This window comes from Podarcis raffonei, chromosome 3, assembly GCF_027172205.1.
Source record: "Podarcis raffonei isolate rPodRaf1 chromosome 3, rPodRaf1.pri, whole genome shotgun sequence".
Lineage (NCBI taxonomy): Eukaryota > Metazoa > Chordata > Lepidosauria > Squamata > Lacertidae > Podarcis > Podarcis raffonei.
Genome location: NC_070604.1, coordinates 80,136,265 through 80,159,977, shown reverse-complemented (window position 1 = coordinate 80,159,977; position 23,713 = coordinate 80,136,265). Strand labels below are relative to the sequence as shown.

The 23,713-nt window shown below is 41.1% G+C and overlaps 1 protein-coding gene and 1 long non-coding RNA gene across 2 annotated transcripts in view; one reads left to right on the top strand and one right to left on the bottom strand.

Moving 5' to 3' along the window:
• CHRM3 (cholinergic receptor muscarinic 3) overlaps nt 1-23,713 on the bottom strand; it is a 222,103-nt gene that overhangs the window by 24,306 nt on the left and 174,084 nt on the right. The window lies entirely within an intron of this gene.
• Nucleotides 3,550-9,866, top strand: LOC128410859 (uncharacterized). The gene is made up of 3 exons (XR_008329623.1): nt 3,550-3,877; nt 6,842-6,918; nt 7,138-9,866. It is a non-coding gene; the product is annotated as an uncharacterized LOC128410859 (long non-coding RNA).

The following is a 23,713-nucleotide window of genomic DNA, read 5'->3' as shown; positions in this document are numbered from 1 at the left end:
GCCTCTTTCCTTTCATTCCCAAGGTGAGTTTTGGGCCTTAGTCACTACTACACAATAAATAGAGAATCTGTCTATGTCTCTTTTAGTGTGACCAGGTGTCTTACATATTGGATCATCTGGTATCTCCAGAAGTGCCTGGGATGGTGTCCTATTTACTTGGTCATCCATTAAAATTCTAGGAAACTGGGTGCTCAAGGAAGAGGGCTCTGAAGTGGCTAGCAGTTGGTGGAGTTTCTTCATTGTTATTTTACTTAATAAAAATGGGCAACATGGCAGCTCTGCTGCTGGCCTGATGCTGCACTGCACAAATTGAAGCCTTGAATCTGCCATTGGGAAATGGTAGGCCATGGTCACCCATCATTTCCACTTTTAGGGACATTGTATGGGTAAAATTATAGCCGTCTCTCTTCTTATTGGCTGTGGGAGCTGGTGAAGTTAATGCAGTGTTGAACATAGGCTTGGGAGACCTGATGCAAATGCCTCTTCACCATGAATCTTACTCTGTGACCTTGGGCCCATCACAATTTCTTGGATTGGCCTATCTCACAGGGCTGTTGTGAGGACAAAATAGATGTTCTGAGCCCTTGGAGGTAGCATACCAGCAAAATAAAGAAATAGAGATTCTGAATCCTCATTTCATTGCCCTTTTCTTAACACACAATATGTGTTGATAAGATAAGTGATATTTTTCTCACCACGAACACCTCACTCGTTGTCTTAAGAATGGCAATGGCGCCCACCTGAGAGGTGCTGGAACTGAGTTCCAGCGAGTTCTGGCTAAAAAAGAAGCAGCTCTGGATGAGATTATCTGACAATCACACAGTGCTTTGAAAAGTTATAGTGGTTAAGAATTTAGAAGTCAACTAGAGGTAAAAAGAAAAAACAACAACAAGACTTCTGTGTCTTTGTGAACCATTATGACAATGTACGTGAGACGAGTACAGTGTGCTTGCCACCTTTTTATGGCTCCTGTTATTACCTATCATTTGTTCTTGTCACATTTATTTTTACGCAGACTCAAATATAATTAATAGCATGTCATAGTGAAATGGAACAGGCAAGATAATCATAGTAAGCAATTGACTTAACAAAATGGGTAAAGATTTGCCTAAATTCACCCTAAGTGTTTGTAGGGATTTATCCTGCCTGTCCAACTGTTTTTTGTTTTTGTTTTCTTCCTTTCACTTAATCAAGGGATATAGTTGGAGTGTTCAACTGTGCACTTAAGCTTGCACACATGAGACCTATCCTCTTGGTTTCTTGTTGGCCAAATATATATTCCTATAAATTTCATCTCAAAACCTCTAGTAGCAATAGGGACTTGAGATATTACCTTTCTTCTGAACCTTCCTCTGCCACCTGCACTTCTGCATTTGATGTTGTCTTTTCTTGGCCTTTAATTGAAGTACTGGAAGCCTGGAAGGCTGGCTAATCTGTGCCTGAGATTGATGTGGCAATTGAACTTGAGTAGCATCCAATAATAAACTCTTTACACGCCAGGTCTGGGATACTCCCACAAGATCTCACAGGAACTTGAATGTCCCCACTAGTGAGAGCATTGTGGGGCTTCTGCAGCCAATGCAATTAGAAAGCCTTGCTTGGAAAGCAAAACAGAAAGCTTTAAAACTCTTTTTGTGCTGGATTGTTCCAGCACAAAATAGCTTCTATGCTCACTACCTCGTTTTGCAAGCAAGGTTCTCTAATCATGCCCAGACTGAGATGCTCCCATGAGATCTTGTGGGGCATGGGTAGGCAGACTAAGGCCCGGGGGCTGGATCCGGCCCAATCACCTTCTAAATCCAGCCCATGGATGGTTCAGGAGTCAGCATGTTTTTACATTAGTAGAATGAGTCCTTTTATTTAAAATGCATATCTGGGTTATTTGTGGGGCCTGTCTGGTATTTTTGCATGAGTAGAATGTGCCCTTTTCTTTAAAAAGCATCTCTGGGTTATTTGTGGGGCATAGGAATTTGTTCATTTCCCCGCTCGCCCCTCCCAAATATAGTCCGGCCCCCAAGGTCTGAGGACAGTGGACCGGCCCCCTGCTGAAAAAGTTTGCTGACCCTTGTAATGTGGGGACTCAGCTGGCCCCATGAGATCTTGTGAGAGCACCCTGGGGCTTCTGGGTATGCATGTTTTTGCATCTACACAGAATCCTTGAAACCAAACTCTGGCATTAAGACACAATAGTATTGTGTTTATTTTGAAATAAGCATTATCAGAGAAGGAAAACCTCAAATAATACTTTTGTACAAAACTGACTAGTCCTTATTTTATTTTAATAAACTCTTACATTAAGATCATAAGGCACTGCCATAACAGAAAATGTTTGCACTATTCGCAAGATCTCTGAACAAGTTAAATAACATCTTCATTTTATAGTTATTAAATTTTCTTTTCTAATAAAATGAATCACAAAGTCCTTCGCACTCGGGCTATGGTATTTAAATAAAGAGAGGGGAAGAGACAAAGTGGGTTATTAAAATAAAACATCATTGGTGGAATCTATTAATATAATATGAATTTCCCTTTTTATCCAAAACTCCTGGGCTACAGTTTTTGATCCATACTGTAGAGAAAGGGAACAAAATTTTATGAATGTGAGCAAACACAGATTCAGACAACTCTGTTTCTTGAAGATACTAATAAGATGGAAGACAAGGTGGTTGAAAATACTGACTGGTAAGAAACAAAACTGTGCAAAATTAATTTATAGTTTGAAATCTGTAGGATACATCAGTGAAAGATCTTCCTTGATTCAATCATGCACAGAATCTGTAAAAATCAAGGGGATTGAGAATGTTCTGTCAAGTCCTTACTTCTTCCTCAAAGGCAGAGTTCTCCAGGTAACCCACACTCACAAATGTTCTTGGTTATCTTTTTGCTGTGGGGCCTGAAACTTTCTGTGCAGTTTTGTAGAGACCTCAGATTACCAGAACTAGCTGTCCCTACTCCTCTCTCTGTTCAAGCAGAAATGCTGTGTCCAGAGGCAGCAGGCCTCTCAAGGTCCACAAGTGGGATGACTGCTTCTGCCAGCATGTATGCTGTTGAGGGTGGGGAGAAAGGAGAAACTACATTCTGCTGGAATGCTAGCTGATAAGGCTGGCTTATCAGGCAAAAAATGTAGGAGGGTGGACTTTTCACACTGGTTGACAGAGGGAGAAGTTGGCCAAAAGACCTATTTGCCCAATGTGGAAATAGGCTACTGGCCCATGCAGAACACCTTGTAATTGGCCCAGGAGTGCCTGGGTATGGAGGATCCCTTCCCTCCTTGCTAGTGTAAAGGTATACTGTGGGTATACTGTGGGACCCTCTCTGTGTATAAAATGTGAGATGTTCTACAAGACCAGAACTCTTTCTGCAGGCTGCATTTTCCTATGGTTAGGTGTTGAGACTGAGAGTGAAGAAGCAGGATAGGCAAATGCCTCGTGATGTCTCTGTCATGCTTGCAGTGTGGGTTTGAGTTCATTTTCTTTTGCCCCTGGCATAACTGTTTCCTCAATAGGCCGCATGCAAAGGAAGCGTGGTACCATTTTGCTCCATTGCCCATGATGGGGCTTGAACTCACATCTCCTGATACCCAATTCCAAATCTATCCAGTGTGCCTACTGTCACTGCTCTGTGAAGCTTGCAGTGGGGCACTATTAGTGCAATCACTTCTCCCTTTGGGGTTCAAACCCCAGTCTCCTACTTCCCATTAGTACTTTGTCAAAACCTGTCCTCTGGTTTCTCAAAAGTTTTCTTTCCCAGCAAAAGAAGAGACTTCTGTTTTAACTTTTCATTTGCAGGGCCCCACCCCCTGGTTGCCTGCAATTCTGTAGCCTCTGAAATGTACCACTAAAATTAGGAGGTGAAAGGAAGCATGATTGTTCTCAAGGTAAGATCTCTATTGTGTTCAGTATATGAGAAATTAGCATTCTGGAAACAGACAAATCAAGACAGTTGCTCCTCCAAGGTTTTTTCTTTTCTTTTCTTTTCTGTAAAGTGGCACTTCCTGAAAAGTATTCACAAGGAAAAAGAAATATCCTTGGCCCTAAATAGCTTGTGAAGGCTTAACAAAAATTGGCAGCATTTTTATTGACTGGTTTCCTTCGGTAAAGCTTTGTGAGAGTCTGAACTCTGCGAATTTGCCTTTGTACTTTTACCTTTATGCAATTTATTTTCAGAAGCCTGGAATTACTTTTGTCATGAAAGGCGTTGTTCAGTCATCATAAAAATACTTGAACCAAGTTTGATCAAAAGCTGTGTTTTCACACACCGTTATTATGATTGCAGCATACAGTGAAAATTGATCTGCACTGCACGGGCTCTTACTTTTTATTTAATTGAAAGGAGAAACAAACATCAAAAAAAATAAAATGGAAGTGGGGTTGCCCACCTCCATATTTAATGTTTTCAACAAACTGTGACCATTTACCACTGAGATAAGCAAAGGACAAATATTAAAATAAAGCAATATAATAATACTTTTAAACCACAGGCTTGCACAGAAGCCTTTATCCATTTCAGATAGCCCCACTCTGGGTGTCATTTATTATGCTTATCTTGTCAACTAGCAATCATATACACACTTCCCTGGGAATAAGTGAACTGAGTGAGACTTACTCAGCATAGGGTGGTGCTGTAGGTCTGTCTTAGGGCAGAAGGTAGAATGACACCTGTCAGCGCTGCCCAAGGTCCCAGCTCACACAAGACCAACGCTGCTTCTTGCTCAAGTTTAAAAGTCTTTATTGAAGTTCAGTTTCATTTCCAGACGTGCAGCGCGCAACGCTACATCTATCCGTCAGACCGTAGAAGTCCCATCTGAATCTCCGCCCCCCTGACACCAGCTTAAGATTCTAGCTCTACTCCACCTCTTCCTCTGTTCCTTCTTTCTCTGGGTCCTTCTGCTAGTCGGAGTCTCTGCCCTCCGAGATTCTTCTGACACTGATTCTCTATCTGCTCTCTCCCCTGCTCTTCTGCTCCTGAGCCTCTGACAACACCTTTTACATCATGGGGAGTTAGGAACAATTAAAGTAAATTCTGATTTCCCCCGTATTGGAGTAGCAAGTGGTAGATGAGCAGATGAAAACGACTGTTAAATTTATTGAATCACAGCACTAGATAGCTTAGTCATAGAACATAAGAATCTTTATCTCAGGGTCGTGGGTTCAAGCCCCATGTTGGCCAAAAGTTCCTGCATTGCAGGGGGTTGGACTAGATGATCCTTGTGGTCCCTTCCAACTCTACAATTCTATGATTCAATGAGTTTTTCATACTCTTTGGCTGTGACTGTTTTTCAAAGCCTATAAAATAATTACGACATTTTCTCATGATTCTATAAAGAATCAAAACATTTACTCTCATTATTATTTTTAAACCTTATGAACTATATATTCTATTTCCTCCTTCATTTAGAAAAATTGGGATTCTTAAACTAATTTACTAAGTGTATACACAAAGATTAGTCACAAATGCTTCAACTCAGCAGTTAATTCCACTGCAGCAAATGCAATGCTTTTCAATTATTTTTTCCTGTTTCTTTGATCTGTCCTTTAAAGCCTGAAAGAACCAGGGGAGAATAAATAAAATGTCAGAGTTATAGCTGCACTATAATGTTCTGCAATTATATTATTTGAACCGCAGTGTGGCCTCTGCTCATTCTGAGCTTTGCCCATAAGGCACCAAAACCCTCACCATTTGTAATGCTTGCCAAACATACTCTAATGCTAAAATGATTAGATTTTTAGTACCTGAAGGCGAATATGAATGAGGAGGTGGTTTTCTTTCATGCCATCTTTCACTTGTGTAACTTAAGAGTAAAGCATTTTCACATGTGAGGCTTAGAAGGCTGCTTAGACTTAAATCAGCCTGAAACACAAATGCAAAACCAATATTGGCTATAATGTACATTTGTTTTCCTTTCTACATTCTATCCCACATTATCAAATAGCAAAAATAATGATCTCTTCAAGGAAAAGTGCTGGTGCAGGGGATACATGCTACAAATGTCCTCACATCTCTCTCTCTTAAAACATTGCAATAAATACTGTAACTTTCTTTAATTGTCTTGCTGAAAAAGGTAACTAAATAGCTGAGAGTCTTTAGGGGCCAAAGGACAAACAACAACTTCACACCTGTTTGCTCTGACTTTATTTCATTTGTAAATGAGGAACATGACCAAGGACCCACCTTGGCATATGAACAGGTATTGCTGATACAGTGAGTAAGGGGGTTTGAATACTTAAATTACGTTCTCTTGGTATAACAGCAGCTATGTTTTGTAATCCTGTCTTGTTGGCCATTATGTCTATGTTATAAATAGTTCCAGTTGCTACCACCCACACATTCACACAGTGGCGGAGGAAGGGGGGGCGGTCCACCCTGGGTGCCATCTCTGAGGGGGGGTGACAAGAAGGCATCCCGCTGCAGCCACGAGTGGAGGATCATGCTGCCGCCACTGCAGCCACGAGCAGAGGATCGTATGCCGCGCATGCGCTGCCGGGAAGTTTGCCCCGCCCCTCGACACCCCACCCCGGGTGCCGGAGAGCCTTCCTTCGCCCCTGCATTCACATACCTGTAGTTTGTTTATTTTGTTTTATTTTGTGTCTGTATTTGTTTAAGAGTGATTTATTCCTATATATGGATTATGTATATTATCATCACACCCTGTTTTTTTTTTTTTTTTTTTTTATTATTATTATTATTAGAGTCCTGTCTTGCTATTAACACAGTGTAAGAGAGTAGCGTCTCTCGCACTGGGTAAACACTCACTCTCACATGCATGATGCATGCAAGTTCTGTTTTGGTGAAGGCCATTGCCACTGCTGGCCACGCACGGAAGAACACTTTTTCCTTGCAGGATCACAGAGCACATGCATGGAGAACAAACAGCCACTGTGCACCCAGAGTTCCACTACAGCCCTTATAGGGAAAGAGGTGAGTATGGCCTCAGACACTACAGTCCTCCACCTACCTTCATGCATGGAGAGCCTGGAACTGGAAATTGTCAGGTGCCAGTTTGTTCCAGGCTCTCCATGCATGAAGGTAGGTGGATTTCCTCACAAACACCCACGGTGTATCCAGGTCTAGGGACTATGTGTCCCAGCTGCTGATCATGGCTCATTACACTCTGTCTCCACCCTTTGCTCTTCACAGCCAACTATCCAACAGCTATGAGACCTACCCCATGCCCAGTTCCTTGCAGATCATGAGGAAGGCCCACAACCATGAGCCCTGGAGGTTTGCCAACCTATTTGCTCCACACAGGTTCCTCCTTGCTCCTGACCAGCAAAAGACTCTTTCTTTGACACAGTACATCTTCAACACTTGTCCCAAGGAGGCCTGTGCGTCCTCTCTGTAGGCCTCTGGCCAAGGGAGGTTTTTGGGTGCTATGTTCTGTTACCTTTCCTTCTTCCCTGTTGGGTGTTGTGATCAAACATAGGGCAATGAGCTTATAAAGGGATTTGAACCCCCTGCTTGTAGGGATGCTTGAGGAAGTGCGCCAGCTGTGTCACTGCTGTTTGTGTCACAGGAGCTCATGAAGCAGTATCATTGTGCATGTGTTGCACTGTACATAGGGCAGGCGGTTGTCCTGGAGATATATCCTCTATGTCACTGCATCTGCTACCTCCATGTCTACATGACTTGGAGGTGCCACTGCTGCCATGGGCCATAATGTTACCATATATGCTGAGGGAGTGGCATTTGCCATTGCTCTGTTGTTCACTTTTAGAGCAGTATATTTATTCTCTCCACTTTGGGGCTGAAGGTTTAAAAAGGCTGTTTTACATTATAGTTAGCTAATAAATGAAGTGTATGTAAGTTAGTTTAAGATCAAGTGTTAAATATAACTAGCACATCTCCATTGTTTCTATTCACATCAATAACACTTCACAAAGTCTTTATTTTCCAGCCATTTAGCTTAAAACAAGAGTGCCAACCAATTCTGGAAACTGGTATGGGAAGCAATGTCCTTCTATTACTGTCCACTATTCAAAGAGGCATGACAGCTTCCTTCAAGTTTGGCAAACTAATGAGGATGAGGATGACAAATAGTAATTACACTGGAAGCATGCATGGCAGGCTGATGCTAAAATAAAAGAAAGACCCATTCCCCTTGCAATATGTCTTTCTCAAAGACTACATTTATTGCCTACTTCAGCTTATGCATTCTATTCATGGTCATAGTAAAAAATATTGATTCCCTCCCCCATTTACATAAAGGTTCTGTGCAAAATTGAATATGACAGCCCAGACATCTACGTAATGGCCTTCCAGTAAGTATAAAAGCTACACAGAATAATCCGTCTCACAGAGAATACTAATGTCAGCTTTGATGCCTCTAGCAATGGTGTGTTCTGGGAGGGCAAAATCAGACAGGCTTGTGTGTATTTAATGACTGTTAAAAGAGAAAAACAAAAACAAAATGTTGGTGGCTTCATCACATACAGCCCCACTCTCCCATGCCATTGGCAATAAACTGATCTGTCATAACTGTTGTATTTGCAAATCCAGCCCTTCCTACATCTGTTAATAGAGAGACACAAAAACAGATTGTTTTCTTTGTTTCAAACAAAATAGGAACAGTGGGTGGTATTCACTTGTTATTCTACACAAACTAGAAGTACTTTGGACATTTAACCCCACCACATTTCATCCACAGTCATATTCCTCTGCCATGTCATAGTGATTGCCTGGGGTGGGGGTGGGGATTGAATGCACAGCACCAACTGATGGCTTTTGTGTGGTTTTTTTACCATAAAAATGACTTCACTAAAAGTGGCAGCTGTCATATGATGGATAAAATCCCCGTTCATGGTTTATCAGCATTCGGCATAAAAGGCTAACTGCCTTACATGCTAAGCATCAATGAACCATGCAGACTCATTACACGGCCCACCTATTTTTTGTTATGGTGCTTGCTTGATGCTTATCACTGTTGATTGTAATGATTTTTAATTATTGCAAGTGCTTTATTCCACCTGTCATTAGATGCTCTGAAGACCATTCAGTCAAAAAGCAACGTATGAGTAAGAAAGCTAAATAAATGACAGAAGTTTCAGATGTTCCAGTTATCAAGTAATAATTATAACCATCACATGAACACTATTAGATGTGAAGTTACTCTCATGAAATTTGGAACTGCAGAATAGGTCCAGAGAACAAATAGTAAAGTGTTTCAGTTAATGATTCTCCATCATTCTATTATTCATTGCTACTATTAATGGTCAAATATAATATAAATGAAGACATATCTGTAGTATCTGAGGTCCTGTAATTTTGAGGCAGTGCTGTTTGTCATGCCAGGAAGATTTTTATAGAATTATTAGTTGATGAAGCAAACCATATGAAGAGTTAGACCACAGGTCAGTTCTACAGAAACAGATCTATAGAAACGTATTAACAATGTAAGAGAAATTTGTCTTAAAAAATAAGATGGAGTTGTTGGTGTGAGCATAACTTTTGTTCTGTGCTGGCACATTAACAGCTTGCTTATTAACTCTCTTGTCCGTTATTGTGTGGATGGAATTCCAAGAAAGAAGATTCTTACTAAACATTAGGAATAACTTTCTGGCAGTAAGTGCTGTTTGACAGTGAAACAAACTTCCATAAGAGGTGGGAGACTCTCCTTCCTTGGAGGCACAGGTTGGATGGCCATCAGTCATGTATGATTTAGTTGAGATTCCTGTATTGCAGGGGCTAGATTAGATGGCCCTCGGGGTCCCTTCAATTCTATGATTCTATGATTTTCAACAGTAATGCACACATCTCTCTCCAAAATTAGTGGAATGATATACACTAAAAAACAACAACCTCAACTAAGACATTTACCCCATTGACTTCAACAGGTGTTTTCAACAGTATCTTAGTTGTGTCTAATGAGTTTTCTTCAGTCACAGTCAATATTTTATTTATTTATTGTTTTGTTTATTACATTTTTATAACACCCTTAATCCGAAGATCACAGGGCGGTTTACAATATAATTTCATTTAGTTGATAGATTTGGACCCTCATGGCTTGGTGAGGGTTTATGATGAATGCTTTCTGAAACTTGGTCTCTCTCTCTCCTTGTGTGTGTGTATACATCTGTGTGCATGCACCTAGTTAGAACTCCACATAATATTTTAAAGATTGCTACAAAAATATATCATCCTCACTAATATGAGTGTACTTGACTCCTTGAGCAGAACTGTATTTCAGCAAAATTAATACAAGAAATATTCATGCTTATGGGAACAGCATGCAAAATCTAAAAAAAATATGTTTAAGGTACATGGGTAGAGCCACAGACCACTGAATTAATTCCTTTCACCTACATTTTGAACATGCAACTGTATGACTTTTTGCATCCAATCCTTACTGTTGCAATATACTACACAATGAATAATTGCTTTCCCGAATCCTGCAGAATGGAAGTGTCTGAATGTTTCTATGACACTTGGAGCTCTATAATGTAGTGTTGAGTACCTGGGGTCAACAAGAGCGGAGAATAAGCTAAAAATCACAAAGCTGTAGATTTGGAAGGGACCACATGGCTAATCTGTAGGAATCTTTCGCCCAATGTGGAACTGAAACCCACAACCCTGAAATTAAGAGCCTCATCATGCTCTACCAACTGAGCTAGAAAAAAATCACCTATAGTACAGGCACAGTGAATAACATCAAGTGTGAGGGTGACGGTGGCACCATTTATTCATCCAGATCCCCAATGAAATGAAGACCGATAATGTTGCTGGTAGAAAACAAGGTTTGAAGAAGGTGACGTGTGGAAGGGAGTAGGGTGAAGCTCAGGGCAAAGGGCTGCTGCTGTTAGCTGCTCAGGCCCCCAGTCAGGTAGAGGTTTGTGTTTGCTATTTTCAGACAAATTTCCTATAAATAACAAGGGAATATTCTTTTTTTTTTCTTAATGCAAAACTGTAAAGACCGCTCTTGGGTGAAAACCACTGGAGTTATCTTATGAAATTTGGCAGAATTCACCCCCACTGATGGCGCAAGGGCACACTTTATATCACTCTGCCAAAAAAACACCCTATAGCATGTTTCCTTTGAAAAATATATTAAAAAATAAAGTTACCTCATACATAAATGCCTGCATTTATTTGCCTGTAATGTGGCAGGCTTACTCCACTCTCAAGGGCTACAATGCCTACAAGTTTTATCCACCTGTCAGAAAGAAAATTGTTATAGCCTTAAAAAAAAAACTATCCAAAATGAATGGTGGGAGAGGAAGCTTTGTTTCCCCTCAAATTGAAGTTTGTCTCAAAATCACAAGCCAAATCATGCAGGATCTGACGTCTGAATCCCAAGCCCAGGTGTTCAAATCCAAATCACTGAATTGGGGTCTGAACTGAATCTGGTGGTTGTTGAACACCCCTAATAGAACTGCTTGATGTGTCGCATTAGATATCCATATGTGAGGGAGGGAAGATGAATCATAGAGCAAAGGAAGAAGTGAATGACAACAGATGTGGGAGCAGGAGGCAGTGGGGGATAGAAGGGGAGGGGTAGTTCTTTTCTTCTATATGAGGCACGCTTCTTCTTGCTGCTGCTGTTTGCTCTCATAGCATCCCATTTTATAGGTATGTGATAACTTGCCCAAGGCCACACACTCATGTGTGACTTGGATGGCATGGCACAACTGAGCTCTGCTTTGCCAAAACCAAGTCTAACTATCTATGGGGCAGCAGTGGCTCTGATGTAATTCTCTGTGTTTTATATCATTAGAAACCACAATTATGTTAACTTTACTACATCCAGTTGATTAAAATGGCCAGTTGTAATTGGCCTTAGAAACAATTAAAATAAATGATGTGAAGTGGGAATCATGAGGCACCATCTTTATAATATAAGCGTCAAAAGAAATGGGAGAGGCTCTCAGATAGTTATCCAACTACTTAATTTGCTCTGTTGCTTTTCATGGAATTTCCTGTCAGGCTACATTATCAATACATGTTTCATGGAGCAATTTCTTTTTCAAGGGCCTCACTCACTCTTTTAAAAAGGCTGTTTTTCTGTGTCAGTCAGAACAATTATATTATATTTGTCTGTGTGCACAGAAGACTGATGGTGATTGAAAATGATTTGTATTTTCCACTAGAAGAATACAGCCCACAGCACGTTTCCTCAGAAAGGGTAAAACTGCAATTGAAGAATCATCTTCCATTTCAGATTATCTATCTGAATTCCACTGATGCACTTCTGTAAAAAACAATGTAGCCAAATGTCAAACTCAAGGATGTTTTAATGCCATTACTGCCGCACAAAAATCAATAGTGTTAGCATGTAAAAAGCTTACTATTTGAGAAGAGTCTTTCCTCCTTCCTATCTTTATTCTCCCTTTCTGTATCACAATTTTCCTGTAAACCTGATTTTTAGATATTATATCATAATAAATTGGGTTATGATCAGCCCGTTGCAAATCCTTATCCACTCTAACTGCTTTTGCCTCACAGAGATGACTGTAAAAGTGAAAGAGGGTCAGGGTGGAGCTATATAAAACCTGTTATTCCTTGATATAATCAAGTTCTTGATATGAGCAACAGCAGCTCTCTACAACCTGGTGCCCTACAACTCTCACTATCTCTAACCATGAAAACATGAGAGGGAGAGAGATGTCCCTACGTCAAAAGCATGCCAAATTACAGGCAAATCAGTCCTGTGGTTTTTGTGCTAGGCCCCTTGATTGGGTGGGTGGGGCAAAGAATGGAAAAGAATTCACTTTCATCTTCCAAGACACTGCACTGGGGTGTCTGCATAAAATTCTTCCTTTGTGTAATAAGCTTCATTGTTCAGTCATGATATAGACCTCTTTCCCCAGGTGATTTTCTTCATATGGAAAGTTTGAATTTTGGCAGACATTAGCCTGTAGTGTTCTGTTTTGCTTTTGGTGTCTGAATTGCTGAGGCATCATGATGTGCTTCAGTGGGGTGGGTCCCCATTTTGACTTGTGCATTTTTTACAGATCCTTTTTCTCCTAAGACAAGCTCAGAATCCTTCCAAAGCACCTTGCTTTCACTTGGGATTTACAGCACCCCCATAATCTATATCCTAGGGTTTATCAGAATACTACATGCTGCATTGTTTTTGCATGTGTTGTTGAGGTTGGATTCATAGGATGCTTTAACCCAGGCACCCCCAACCTGCGGCCTTCCAGATGTTTTGGCCTACAACTCCCATGATCCCTAGCTAACAGGACCAGTGGTCAGGGATGATGGGAACTGTAGTCCAAAACATCTGGAGGGCCAAAGGTTGGGGATGCCTGCTTTAACATTTATCTCCTGTTTGACCACATATGCAGCAGCTCAGCTGTTGATGGGAGTAGATGGGTGACAACATGTGATATCTTGGCTAAAACATACACACTGGCTGCCCATATGTTTTCAGGCCAGGTTCAAGGTTCTTTTGTTGACACACAAAGCTCTGAAGAACTTGGGACCAATATAATCTAAGGAACACCTGAGCTCTTATATCCCAGCCTGATCATTGAGATCAACTAGAAGAGCACTGCTAGTTGTTCCCTGTGTTACAGAGGTCCTATAGGTCACCACTAGGGGTTGGGCATTTAGTGTTAGCCATCCCATGTTGTGGAACTCTATTTCAGCAGGCATCCTTTTTTACTTTCATGTATCTCTTGAAGACACACACACACACACAAAAATTGTCATAGTGCTGCAGAAGATCTGTTTTTAGTCCTTCAGGTTTCCCTTCATAATACCATAACTCACTGCAGTAGTTTCCCTTTGGGTTACAATTACCTCATACCTGGCACCATACCTGCCTGTCTCACACAAAAGGACACATTGAGAGCTGAAGTCATTATTCACAGCAGCCATTGCCTAGTGAAAAGTTAATGTCCTCATGCTTGGCCCAGGCTACAGAACAGTATAAGAAGCAATATATTACAATGTGGAAGAGATCTCTCCACAAAGATTATCAGGGAAAATGTTTGAAGCTAGAACCTCAATTGATGAACTATTTGTATTTTAAAATAAAATGAATAACTGCTTTGTCTAATCCTTCACATGGACATTGGACATGCAAGCACAAACTTGGAGCCAACCTACATGTTATGCAGGGAGATAAATGACTGGAGCACCCAGCTTAGCAACAACCCTTAAATGTAGTCATCTGGGGCTGTAAATTGGCTTTCAGCATGTTCATAGCCCAGGGCATGGGGAAACATAGAGTCAGAGACCAAACTGAGCCTTCAAGACCTCTCTAGCTGGCCCTCGGGGCCCTCCATAGACCTCACCTCCTATCCCAAGATCACACTCTAGAATCATAGAGTTGGAAGTGAACCTGGGGGTCATCTAGTCAGCCCCCTGCAATGCAGGAATCACATGTGGTTCCCCAACCTCAGTGGCCATGCTCCACAAATTCCCTGAGTGCGTCTATTGGCTGGAATGTGCCCTTAAACTGTGATGAAGTTCTACCTCTTTCTCCATGTGGCAAGCAAGAGGCAATGAGGAGAGAGGTAGGCAGGCAGGTATGTGTGTGTAGAAGCCTCTGAGATGTGGCTGGGAATTTAGCTTACCTCTATAAACCTAAGAATCACATCCAGGGGAAGGAGAAATAGCCCACATTTGCTTCCCTCTATGTTCCACTGACAGAAGCCTTGACATCAGCTGAGCAATACCACTGGATACAATTCAAGCTTTTTAATATTTGCATACAGAATCTGTATTATACCACAGATACTTGAATGGACACTTGTAGCACATGAAGACAAATACTGTTAGTAAAGCAAATGTAAATTACAACGATGTATTCCGATATGATTCCATGCCATTCTGCTTTGACATAAGTCACCTCCCCCCCCCCCCACCCTTGGAGACAGTCATTCTGAAATTTTGCAGACAGTTCTGTTTTTAGATTTTCAACAAATTGTTCTATATCCCCCAAAATACTGCCACAGAGAGCTCATGGTCAATAATGTAGAAACTGTTTATATAAGGAAGCGGAATTTCAAATTTGAGCTTAACAAATTCATCTTTTCCTTTGAGTCTTCCTTTGCAAATAATTTTATTTCCAATACAGAGAAGAATAACGTCACTCTGTCTCTCCCCCCTCCCCCACCAATCATAGGTTGTACCAGGAGATCTACCTTGATTTTTCTCTCTCCTTTGCCTCCTATGCTCTTTTTGATATTATTTATTCAGAACTAATAGGATTTGTCCAGTCTGGCTTTCAGGATGAGTCAGCAACCTGTCTCCATTTATCTATATGTTCCAAGCCTCTCTGTTTTCACAGAAGCTAATTACAAGATTGCAAGGAGGCTGCGAGAACCTTGGGTAAGGAGCAAAGGAGGGCGGCCAAAGAAGCCAAACAAATGTTTTAGCTTCCATAGTGTATGATGAGGGAGAGTGTATGACAAGACAGGCACTAAATACATGCTGCAAGATTAACCTTTTACAACAAGAACCATCGTCTTTTGGGAAATATTCACTGAGAGAGACATAGCTAAATAGCACTAATGCTGCATGCTTGATTAATTCTGTACCTATAGAGCATCCATATCCAAGAGGAGACTGTCTCCACATGGTACATGACCCGTGAGCAACAGCTCAGACATCTCACCACATATAAGGATGGGAATGAGAGTGAGGGGGACAATACTAAGGAAACCATCTCCTTTCTTCAACACCAACAGATGTGAAATTGTATTTCTGTGGAGGACTCTAACCAGGAGCGGCTCATCCTGTTTCACCACCTGAAGCGTCACTGCTCTGGCCTCCCTTACCTTGGTTGCATGGCAGTGCCAGCAATGGCAGCGAGTTCTGGGGAGATGTTGCTGGAAGCTGCTGCTGGCACCACTTCTCTGCCAGAGGCAGCTACCTCAGCCCACCTCATGGACAGCCAGCCCTGACTCAATGCCTCTTTCTTGAGAGCATGATACCTAATGCTTGGTCCTAGGCTTGGCTGAATAGAATTGTAAGAACATAGAACTGGGCTGTCGGTATCCTCCGTTTCCTTGAGTCAAGGGGTGGATTCATGGAACACTTCCCCATGGAGCACCTCTGCAATACAGGAGATATCAGACCAGTCTTTAAAGGGAGCCTCACTGTGTGTATTGGAATCCCACTCATTGTGGTTGCTGCTAGGGATGTAAAAGAATTCTGCCAAAAACAGAAATGGGAGCAGAAAGTATCTGTGTTTGCTTTTTTGTTCCACACCTGGAACAGAAACCAACCCAGCAAATATGATTTGTATTCACTGTTGGTTTCAGTTTGCAAACATATAATTGATTACACCCCATCCCCACCATTTGAATTGTTTCTTTTGCATTTAAGTGAATGGGGTGGAATGACATACAGACGACATAAATTACACCATTTACGCAATTATTTACATAAATTGATTAAGCTATGTTATTTCGCCATAGTGAGACTAATAGCATAGTTTTGGGCAGAAGACAAATTACCTTAGAATGGAAACAGTGCTGCATATATGTACAAGGTGGATTTGAAATACAAGGTGCAATAAATGCAAGGTGGATTGGAAAACAGTGCCTTCTCACATCCCCAGCTGTTGCTTCACTTTAGCTGTCATTTACCAAAAGCACCCAAGTGTTGGGCTTCTCCTAATACAGCCAGCCTTCAAGGCACACAATATTCTGCACTTAGAAATGCAATTATTTGTAATGAAATGTCAAGGAATTTGAGCCATCAATCCTTTTGTAACTCAATAATAAAGTTGCAGACATTTCTGAGAGTAATGATGAATAATCTTGCCGCCTAAAGGTTAAAAAGATGCTGGAATACAACGGTACAACATAAAAATTCAAATAGCACAGTTGATTCCTAGGTTCCACACATGCCAAGGCACAGTGATAATGTCCGAATATCGTCCTGAACTTAGGTACTAAAAACATACTTTGAGGGCTAAAGATTGGTGAGCTATATGTTGGGGGTTCCTTGGCTGTGATTCCAGCATTGCAGGAGATTGGACTAGATGACCCTTGGAGTCCCTTCCAACTCTGCAATTCTATAATTCTATGAAACAGGGCTCTCATTTACGGTGAAGAAGAGTTGCAGGACGTCTGTTCCACACTCCCCCCCTCCTTTTGTGCCTTGGGAAAAGAGTGGGTTGGATAGCAGACAGGGGAAACACCTCTGAATTGTTTGAGAAATTTGATTGGAACACTCAAAGCCTAATTTATTTGCCGAGTGAACCAAAGGGAATTTGTACATCCCTGCTAACAAGTGCTCAGAGTCTGCTTAGTAAAGCTAGCTCCAGGCTTGACTTTGGTAATAATCATTAAAGTTTCCTGGCATTACAGCAGTCAGTCAGTCAGCTTTATTGTGCATAGCCAAAGCCCTTTCCGATATAGAAAATATAAAATTTCCAACTTCAGCAGCAAAAATATAGAATGGAGGCTTAGTGTCACAAATAAATGGAAACAGCAAAGATTATAATAAAGACTATCCTCTACATTATCCTCAAGTATCTATCCATACTACAGTGCAATCTTAGTCCTAATTGTTCTCATTTTTAAAATCACAATCAAAGAGAATTAGATGTTTTCACTTAATTTCAGCTTCAAACAAATCCACAGAGGAAGTTTCAAAGGGAACACCCCTCCACCCAATTTAGATCTATTTCCTTTCAAAGATGGTCAGTCTTCCATCATACAAAGGTTAAATAGAACTGGAATAGATTCAGAAAGTAACTCAGCTGTTACCATTTGATTTGAACACCATCATCTTGCCTTTCACCCTGTAAATTAAATAATCCTCAATTTCAACCCTTTGATGACTATGACATAATGCCACTATATACGGTTTGAATCATCGTCTGGGAGATTTGATCTGATTTGAAAAAGGCATTCTGCAGTTTCTTAGAATGCTGTAAATGGTCTATGCAATGAGATTCTTAAGTCCCTGTCTCAAATAATACTTCCCTTACTGCAAACCCTGCCTGCCCCTTTTGTTAATTGTATAGTAGGGGAATCACCTGTCCCCATGTCAGTGAGTGTAAGAGGTGAACTGCATCACAGCAGATTTGTCCATATTGTTATAGGGCTGTGGGTACCAAATGTCTGGGTTCAATAAATGTTATAATTTAACTAGAGCTTATGTGTGAAAACAGGATATCAGACCCATGTGTGTAATAGGTCATGTAACCTATTCAAAGCATGTGTGAAGGCTATTTGTCAGACCCTGTGTGCTGAGCAGGGTGCCAGCCATCCTTAGGTCCATGGAATCAACAAGTGTAAGACAAGTGTAAAAGTTAATTAACTCAGCCTAATTTCCTTTGAGGTGATGGCCTGGGGATAATGAGTCATTAGCACATCAAAAGAGTGTTGCCTTTGCATTAGAAAAGCAGTGACAATGAAAGCTTAAGGGGGGAGGGACCAGTGTGATGCCAGCTGACAGGAGGAAGTTAGGAATTAGAGATGGCTGATTTGCTGCTGAGCTGCAAGGCTGCAATGAGGGGAGAAACACGAACCTCTTTCAACATGACGCTCCGAATTCCCCTCTAGCTAGGCATCAGGTTGCATATATGTGTAAATAATCCATATATCATAAAGACACCACAATCTCCACTGTGCCTCATTTTTCCGAAAGGAAGCACAGCCCCTGGGTTAGCTCGTCTGGGAGCTCTGCAATCTCACACTGCTGTAGAGATTGGGGTGGCATGTAACAATATTATAGAAGCCTTATAGTGGAAAACATGCTCTATTTCTTTAACAAGCTTCAAAAGCAAATTGTTAGTTGATATGCTGTTTACATCTGTAATGAAAGATGTACACAAATTAGGTTACAATATAAGACAACTAAGGGGAGTCTTTATTGCTGTCTCTGCTCCCCCACCCAACCTTCTATCTCTCCAGCACCATTCCATTAAGACAATCGGAACTGACTGCTTGCAGAGGGCTTCTCTCTTTCAACTTCCTGCACATCATCCAATTTGGTTCCCTCCATTTCCTTTTTCCTGTCTTGCCCTCCTTTCTCCCTCCAGGCCCTACCCTGAGACTCACTTAAAGAATTATTTTTCTTTATTTATTTTTTCCTATTTTTCCAACATTCATAGGGGGTGGTCGAGAGACCAAGAGTGGTTCTGCAGCATCCACACAGCAATATGAAATTGAGGCAGGGGCTGTAAGTTCCTCACCACAGATTTAAATTGTCATTCTTGGTGTGCACATACATTTTGCTTGCAATAACGGAACGTTTGGTGCAAGAAAAAGCTAAAATAAGGTAATACAGATGGTCTGGCTCATGCATGCCTTTTGCTGTTAGCGACAGCTTGATACAAAGAAGTGGAGGTTTAATGAGAATAGAGATGTGAAGAATTCGTAATACTTGTTCATATCTTATAAGCAGATTCATGAAAAGCACAGTGAATCTTTTGAATAGTCACCATTATTTTCTGATCAGGATTTGTAAGTGATGGAACTGCAAATAACCCAGGAAAATGATTCTTTCAGATGCTGGCAGCATGTCTATCCATCTGCATGCCAGCTGCCTTATGCCAACCACAAAAATATGGATTGTATGAATTGCCCCATGAAGCACTTTAATCATATTTAAATTCATTTTTATAGCTATATATGCCCTTCTTTTGGAACTTTGTGCCACACTGTGTCCAGTGGGTCAGGCTCATTAGAGAAAGAGGAACTTCTCATACATTTCACCTAGGAATATTGGAAATAAGTTGCAGCCACCTTTCAAGTGAAATGTGAATTTCTCCCAACTGTGTGAGAGTCTGGTGCTAATACAAATGGGGGATTAAAAGCTTTAGCTGGAGTCAAGCATAGTGTAAAAGGCACCATACAGATTTCCCAAAATAACTCTAGCCACGCATCTGGATCCTGACAATTCAACTCTCTTGCTCTGCTAATCCTTGGCTTTACTGAACACACTGCAGCTGATTTGGGGATGTGTGTAAACAGCATTAGGAACTAGGTCAGTAGAATGAAGTTACATGCATCTTGCATACGTGTATGATATAACAACTTCAGTTGTTATTAATGACTATGCATCAAAAAGCATGGGGGGACTATTAAAATACACATTTTTCACTCTAACCAGATTTATCTTTGTAGACAAAAATAAAAATAAAAAGTTCCTTCAACTCCAGTATTAAAACCTGCAAACTTGCAAGGAGCAGGGCCAGCCCACCCATGACACGCCATGAGGCGACTGCCTCAGCGGGCAGAATTCAGAAGCAGCAGAATATGCTGCTGAGACCACTGCCACAGCTGCTGAGGCTTACTGCCAACAGACTGCTTCTCCTCCTCTAGCAGCCACCCCTCTCCGGCCTCGGTGGGGGTGGCTTCCTGCTTCAGCTTCTGGTGGCGAGGATCTGCAAATGCTTCTCCTTGAGAAGAAGCACTTTCAGAGTCCCGTCACTCTCCAGAGAGGTGAGAGAAAAATCTATGCTTGGATATCACATTCATAAAAGTGCACAGGAATCTTAAACTGCACTACTACAGCTACCCAGTAGAATTATCTGGCGAGTCCTGAAGCCTGGCTCCCGTCTTCTGTAGCTACACTGAATTTATCCACTGTTTCAAGTGACTATATATAGCCCCCCCTCTCCCTTTCCCTCTCTCCCCCCCCCACTGAGCTAGTCCAGCTATATCAAGCCCCCTTTAAAAAGCAGGGATTAGAGAAGGCTTCCGTTTGTCAACATCATTCATTTCAGATCCTCAGACAAAAGAGATTGTTTAAAAGAAAATATCCATGCCATCCTTCTTTTCTCTCCTACCTAAACTGTTCAACCAGGAGGGAATGTTCAGCTAAGTGTTAGGAACAGTTCTGACTGGCTCTGTGTGTGTGTGTAACTTGGATTTGTTCTCAGAAGATATATAGCCAGACAGAAGAGAATGCAATCCTAGTTTACAGCATCATGTGCCCTCATTTGAAAACAAAACAAAACAAAATAAAATATGTCTCTCGCCCATATGTCTCCCATTTCCTGGCAAAGCTGATCTCGTTCTCCCTTATTCTAATAACCCCTAAATCTGCTCTGCTTCACTGTTTCTCCCCTCCTTCATTTTTTTTATTCTCCTTCCCTTCTCTCAAGGCATCTGTCTTCCCTCACAATGCTCTCCCTCAAAAGGGGGTTGTTTAGTTAACATTGCATAACATAAAACACAACATAAAGCAAATATGTCCCAGTATTTCCCACACTCCTGGTAAAGGAAGCACCCAACGATTTTTAATCAGGCAAGAAAAAAGCAGGAATAGTACTTGACACTGTCTGAATTAGTAGCTCCACCTGCCTGGATGGATGTGCGGTGTGTGTGCTGGAGATTTATGTTGGAAGTGTGTGTGGCAATTCTGCAAATCAGAATGGAGTCTGACAGCAAAAAGCACCTTGCCTATAGCCAGATCTGGAGACAAGTGGATTGGGGAGCCGAGGGTGATTGGAAAACTCCTGAGGTGGACGACAGGCTCAGCTCTGGAATTTCCCTCCCACAACTTTGAGTTTTTAATATGGACAAAAAATAATAATAAATATGTTACTGAGCAAGCCAGGCACCAGTTAAAAATCCAGGAATTAATGCAATGCAGGTTTATAGGGAAATAACAATATTCGTCACCTATACTTGGTCACTGTTGTTTCTAAAATAACATGTGTCCTAAATACACAGGGAAGTGGAAGGAAATGGACTTCTGGCCTAGCCAACCGAAGGCATTTTGGCACCTGAGGCAAACAAGAAAATGTCAAATGCACCCCCACCTGGTATTGAGAGGTAGACCGTTCCTGAACCTGGGGGCTCTATTTGTTTCCTACTGTAAACAGGGTTAGGATTGCAGCTTCGTGTAAGACAGAAGATTTGCAAAGTGTGTGTGTGTGTGTGGGGTGTTATTTGGTTGCTTCGTGCTGCTCTAGATGGCAATGTGAAGGATTTGCCTGCCCTCTGGGGTTGTTGGATCCGACACTGCTGTTGCCCTCCACACACCGTTGATGGAGAACACCAGTGGTGTGAAGTATGCTTCCCTTCCACTCCATGACTCCATACTCTGCACTTCAAGGGAAGCAATTCCCCCAACAGCAAGAATGACACCCCAGCCAATGATTTTTGCCCAGGAGGAACGTTCATCCACCACTGCCTTGACATGAGCGATGGTGGGATCTGAAGAAGGAGGCACTTTGGAAGAGGCAGAAACTGCACACGGTGGCCAGCAACTGCCTTCTTCCTTCCCACCTCCTTTCCGAAATCATGATATATTGCCATATCACAATGTTTAGATGGCAGTATATTACAATGTTGGAAAGCTGCTATTGCCTAGTCCTGTGGCCGGTCCTGGCAAGGATGGAATGGAAATCATGTCGAAAGAAAGGTGTGGTGGTGGGGGGGAGAAGAAACTGGGTAGCGATTAGATTAAGCTGAAGGAATTGTGGAATGAATAGCCTGGGTGGTGAAGCAGATAGATCAAAAGGGAAATTTTGACATTTCTCAAATAAATAAAATATCAGAAATGATGAGAGAATTACTGCCTACTCAATTTACTGAGGAGAAAAGCAGCAGAAAATTGGTTTGAACAACAGGCAGATCAATTTCTTCGAAACTTCCTAGGTTAGTACCTAATTCAATACACATTTGCCTTTTCAGGCTGAAATGAATGAAACTAAAGTTCTATTTAAGGGACTTCAAACAAACATCCCTATTCTTATTTGCCTTATAAGAACACTCACACTGACCTGCTTTGGGCAAACATATATTGGTATAATAATAATAAGCCAAATTATTTTAAATTTTTCTACAGCCTTTGGCCCTAATATGCACCTTCAAGGCATTTTACAAAAAAGGAAAATGCAAAAAAATCACTCTAAACAGGAATAAAATTGAAACAGAACATTATAATGAAAACAAAGTAAAATTGAAAACCACGGAAAGCAGGTAGAATAAAAATGTTTTCCTGTTTGCTTAAAAAGCATCAGTGCAATCTTATGCATGTCTACCCAGAAGTAAATTCCACGGATTTAAATCTGTTTTACTCCCAGTCTAAGTGTGTATAGCCTTCAATCTCATTCACATTTACCTAGAAGTTAAGTCCTGTTGAACACAGGACATACTTCTGAGAAAATCTGTATAGAATAACACTGAAATTATACCTGGTCGAGAACAGAACATTTGGTAACTGGAATATTCATCCAACCCTGTTTTTGTAAAACAACAGAGTAGTTTCACTGGCTATATATAATTATCTGGCTCACATTCACTCAGGAATCAAGTATCCTTACAAAGCAGTTATGAAGACACTTAAGAAATATAAAAACAAAACACAACTCTGAATTCTGGGAATGGCTAGAGAAGATGAAGAAACAATATAGTTGACTAACTCTGCCATCCAGTTGGTACATCAGCAACTTGGGGAGGTGACTCATCTCATCATGAGAATGCCAACATTAGATGTTTATACAACAAACAAGTGCTCGCACATATTATTTTAAAATAAGTAGTTGGTCATGCTTATGGGTAGAAGAAAGGTTATTTGATCTGGCAAATATAACTTGAATTCCAGCATTTCCATTACTTCATCGTGGAATATTGTTAGAGAGTACTAAATTTGCATCACAACAGAAGACACCCATTATCAAATGTGTGCTACAGTATCATCCAAGAACAATTTTGCAACACATTTAGAAGCTTCTTTGGTGATTTACCATCTGTAGGATGGGACCTTCATACAACTACTATGCAATTCCAATACAGTGGTACCTCGGGTTAAGAACTTAATTCGTTCTGGAGGTCCATTCTTAACCTGAAACTGT